Source organism: Prorops nasuta, unplaced genomic scaffold (assembly GCF_024137725.1).
Source record: "Prorops nasuta isolate Cenicafe-Biocafe unplaced genomic scaffold, Cenicafe_Pnas_1.2 PNAS00001, whole genome shotgun sequence".
Taxonomy (NCBI): Eukaryota; Metazoa; Arthropoda; class Insecta; order Hymenoptera; family Bethylidae; genus Prorops; species Prorops nasuta.
Window position 1 is genome coordinate 10,508,758 of NW_027116798.1, and position 5,093 is coordinate 10,513,850.

The window sequence follows — 5,093 nt, forward strand, 5'->3', positions numbered from 1 at the left end:
AATATTGACAATGCCGATTTTGCAAATAATAAATACAAATTACGCAGCACTAATTTCACTCTTACTATTAATTCTTTGCAATAAAAAAATGACTTCCGTTTTGATTAGATGTTATAAAATCTTTAAAACTTAAAAAACACTCATATTTATGTATTAATTGAAAATGTAAATTACAATTTCAATTAATACGTAAATTAATTAAAAGTTATTAAGTATATTAAATATTTAAACAACATTTTACCGACAAAGTATTTCTTTTGACTTAATATGTTATGATAAGATTTTTAAATAACTCAACTCTAGTCTCTGATTGAATAAGATTGGAATATATAAAGTTATATAGATCAAATCAGTAAAAATAAATTGTAATTACTTTTAAAAATTTTAAATAACAACGTTTCATAACATCTTTCAAACTATCAGCATTATTTATTAATAAGAACATTTTTGCTATTTCTCCAGCTTACTTGGTCTCTTATACACGATATTATGATTGGCTATACATTGTGTACCAGCAATGATGCTTTTAATTTTAACCACATATTCTTGAGCATAAACTAAGTCGAAAAGTCATGTACCATTAATACCGTGAAAGTATCATTACTGATACACCCTGTATAGAAAGTTAGCATGTGATAAAAAAGATTTAATTGAAGTGTGAATGACTCTGTTTTTCTAAGTCAGTTTAATAATTTTATATTTGACAGATAATACTAATAAAATATGTAGCATACTAAAGGAATAATGAGGAGATATAGATACAGCACAGTGTATAACAAAAATAAAATTTATTGCAAATAACAGAGAAGTAAAAAAGTATTTTAATTTTTATTTGTAAACCATTTGCATATTATTTATTGAATTACATTTATCAAGCCTTAAATTATTTTACATTTATATGAATTTAATTTCCATTAAGAGCCAGTTCATTGATGTAAGGGTCATTGACTGTCACGCTAGATCCCACCAAACACAAAATTACAGTAATATAACTGTTTGTTATAATTTCCTATTCAACAATATAAATGCAATATAACAGGCATGTTTTATAACAATTATATAGTTAAGTAGGAAAATACAACTAATAGTTATATTATTGTAATTTTGTGTTTTGGTGGGATTATAAAGAGTTTGGTTGCTATATTAGCAATATATAAACTTATATGATCACCGGTGCCAAGACAATTTTTTGACCGCCACATAATACAAAGAACTATTACTCCATTTTTTAATATATTTAATATTAATTCCTTTACAAAATAACAAAATTCTTTTAAAAATTGACGAATTAGAATGTTTCGTCTTTAGAACTTTTTGATCCAAATATTTAAATTTACAATTTCATAATCTACTACAGGTATTAGCTTATATGATCTATCATATGAGTAATTTAAATCAGATATTTAACGTAATTCCCATTTTTAAAAAAGATTGGTTTCTTTTTAATGAAACTTATATTTTAAAAACCATTGCACAGTGGAAATAATGTTTCGCGCATTTGACGTGACCTAGGATGAGCAGGTATCCTGTTGAGAGATAACGATTATCATATATTTTATCTTCTTTGATAAGCTTCCATGTTTGAATACTCCAAATTTTCCATGTTTTACAGGATCTAATTAGTAAATGCAAAATAAGTATTAGCATTATGGCATTAGTTTAGTGGTAAGTATATAGTTTCTTAATTGAGTAATGTTTTAATTACAAACTTTTATATTAATGCTATCTCATTCCTTCTAGGTGATTCTGTGTTCCAAGCAGAGTATGGAAATATTAACTCCTTGTTGCATCATCTGCTCTTCATTTTGTATATTTTCTTCAGATTCTTCAACCTGCAAATAGTAAAAAGTTTGTAAATTGTCTTCTTCACAATATTTAATAATACAATTTTTTTCTTTTGCTCAGTCTTTCATATTTCTTATAAATTGTTTATTCTGTTTTATTCAGTATCTTTCACAGGCTGAATTTTACTTCTTTCAAAATACATCTATAAAATATGAGAGAAATAGCAAAGCATCACATTTGCTTAAATTATATATAATCAATATTTTTATACTTATCTAATAATGCAAACATATTGATCTCTTAAACACAGGAATCATCTGGATTATATGTTTATATACCATCATGTATTAACGCTGCCTTATTGTTGCATTGGAAAAATTAATAGCAGCATTAACATTTGAAATATTCGCTTGATAACTATTATATATATCTCTCCTGCCTTGATTGGGTTTATATATTATAATGAAATACCTAACTTATTACTTTTTACATTATCAAGCCTGGATAAATAAAGATTATTCAACGTTATTACAAAATCTTACTTTATGATAATTTGTATACTATATTGAGTACAAAAATTGTATCGTATAACTTTATATGTTTTATTTTATCAGCATTGGTATGGTATAAATAAAGTTAAATTATTATTACCATAAAATTTTTTTGTATTATATTTAAGTTACATCATTCACCTTCAAGTATACAAAATGAATAATAATTTTAAAATAGCAATTACAAAGTTATGTATTTCTTTTATATAACAAACTACAAATTTATTTATTACTTGAATATCGCTAAATTATTCCACATAAATTTATTAGATATCAAAATAATAAACACCATGCATTTGATTAAAGGTCCGCTCTCACCACTACACTCTTAATTTACTGGCATAGATAGGTTCAGACTCCATTGGTATCACACTACCATTATTTGGGAAATCGGCACATTGGCGTAGAAATCTGTTGGAAGAGTGACACAATGAGTTCTCTATGGGTTAGACAGAGAACGACAATCCTACCCGTTGAATTTGGGACGCCTGGATTCTGGTAGAAGTTCACATAAGAGCCTCTCTCTTCTACCAATACATTTAGAGAAGGACGGACTTTTGCTATTCCAGCTCTGTCGGAAGAAGCTAGTGTAATTTATTTCCACTAGCCCACCAATTTCCTGTCAAATAGATAGGAGGGGGGAAGGAAAATAACTAAATTCTATACTATCAGATCTACCAACTTGCACATTACCATCAGCCTGGGATGCGGTTCCTAAACGCATCAAAGACGCCATTTCTGGCGGTCATTGTACATACGGGTGCGACTGTGATAGTGACTCGTGGAGTGTGTACTGTAAACAAACACACATAGCGTTTACCATGTATGTACGTGGGTCTTATTTTCAATCGCGAAATTGCCCTTCTAAATTTATTGCATTGCACCTTCTAAATTTATTGCATTGCACCTTCTACGACAAGCTTCATAAGATTAAGAAATACTCATAGCAGCATGTAACTGACATTCATCGAATCTGCTCGTGAAGAATGGCCTACTAGATTTGTAACTAGCTGGACAGCTTCAGGTCTATAGTTCTCACCAAAGTGTGAAACGTCACGGTAACGTCAGATGACGTCACGATGACGTATAGGAGTCGTGGTGGGGAGAATAAGGAGAATCTGGTAAATTGCATATACTCGAGTGTAGTGGTTGATCGTCTTAATTTTGTCAAAAGTATATCATCTGTGGATAAAATGGTATAGTAAGATTTTTCTTCTTACTCTGTATAGCATAAGAGTGAGAGAGAAAGACATATGATGCTCGAGCACGTTTTTGGTATAGTGATAGAAGCGGTAATAATAGTAATCAAACAGCAGATCAATGAAAAGAACAGGGTATATTCCAATGAGTGAAGTGTCAGGTGAGCAAGCGTTAATAGTGAGTAAAATGTGCAACTTAACTTCTGTATTTTTTATTAATTTATTAAAAAAACTTATATGTGATGAACTTTCATTAAAATCATGTTGTGTTATAAATATGTATAAAAAACATGTATTTTAATTTTAACCTATTACTGTGTAACGTATGGTGTATAAAAATAATTGAAAATATATATTTTAAATTAAATTTACGTTGTTGATATTTTTTCAAGAATAACAGATCATTAAATTTATATTAATAAGAAGGAGCTATATTCTTGAGTCGTAAAGTCCATTGGAGTTTGCAAGTCAACTACGGATCCAAAATTTACAGCAATAAGATTCTACGAATAAAGAAGATGAAATTCATTGTTAAAATAGATAATTGTTAACTCAGATTTGTTTGCAGAAACCTAATATCAATAGTGACAAGCCTTCGTACCTATTTCCAATTGATGATGCTGGAACAGAACCTCTGAGTGCTTTTGACAGCTCTACTGCCACAAGTCCAAGAAACAGCTATTTACGTAAATCTGTCCAATGCCATGCAATACATTTTCCAGAAGCCAGTCTGCTATTATCCAGCTAATGTTTCAACGCTATATAATTAATTTCTTGTTAAGTTTCAAATATACTATATACGTTAGGAAGAAGAAGCCAATATATTAAGATCCATTTACTTACACCACATCTCATTACGTAACCATGAATCAATATTTTTGAATGGTGACAAAACAGCTTAGAGTTGCAAAATCACAATATGTTCCTGTGGATAATGTTGCTGGGTCTTTGGTCTTTCGCAGTATTCTAAAGTAGCAGATTTGCAATGATTTTTCAATTATAGCCTATATTCGAAGAAAACTTTGAAACTTAAACTTAAATTGAAGAATATTCAAATAATTAATAGTAACTCCTTACAGATTAAGATGTCTGGCATTATTTCCAGTTTCTGCTACCAGTGCATATTGGCAAATCCAGTGGTAAATTGTTATTCTCACTATGTAGAGCTTGTAAATCCTACAGGTTACGTAGAACTTTAAATTGGACACATGAATTAAAAAGGAAGGAGGGCAGGCACATTGCACATGGATGTCTTCGTGGCAGCTAACAGCAAGTTAAATAATATAATAGGTATATATATCTTTATGAGTATGGAAATAACTTACACTTACTTTTAAGACTAAATCTTCATACTCTTTCTAATTTTTTTTAGCCACTGGGTAAATATGCTCATGGATAATAATAATACTTGAATTTTCAAAAGTTAGCGAAGGAAGAGAAGACTAATATTGCAGCATAAAGATTTGTTTGCCCACTTTAGAGTGCTACGTAATTTACAGGATTAACAAGCTCTATGTGGTGAAAATAACAATTTACCACTGGATTTGCCAATACGCAC

General features: G+C 29.5%; 1 long non-coding RNA gene across 1 annotated transcript; it reads left to right on the forward strand.

Annotated features, from left to right (window-relative positions):
- Positions 1-1,384: 1,384 nt before the first annotated feature.
- Positions 1,385-2,286, forward strand: LOC136775782 (uncharacterized). Its single transcript, XR_010822990.1, has 4 exons — positions 1,385-1,521; positions 1,613-1,665; positions 1,741-1,848; positions 2,096-2,286. It is a non-coding gene; the product is annotated as an uncharacterized lncRNA (long non-coding RNA).
- The last annotated feature ends 2,807 nt before the right edge of the window (positions 2,287-5,093 follow it).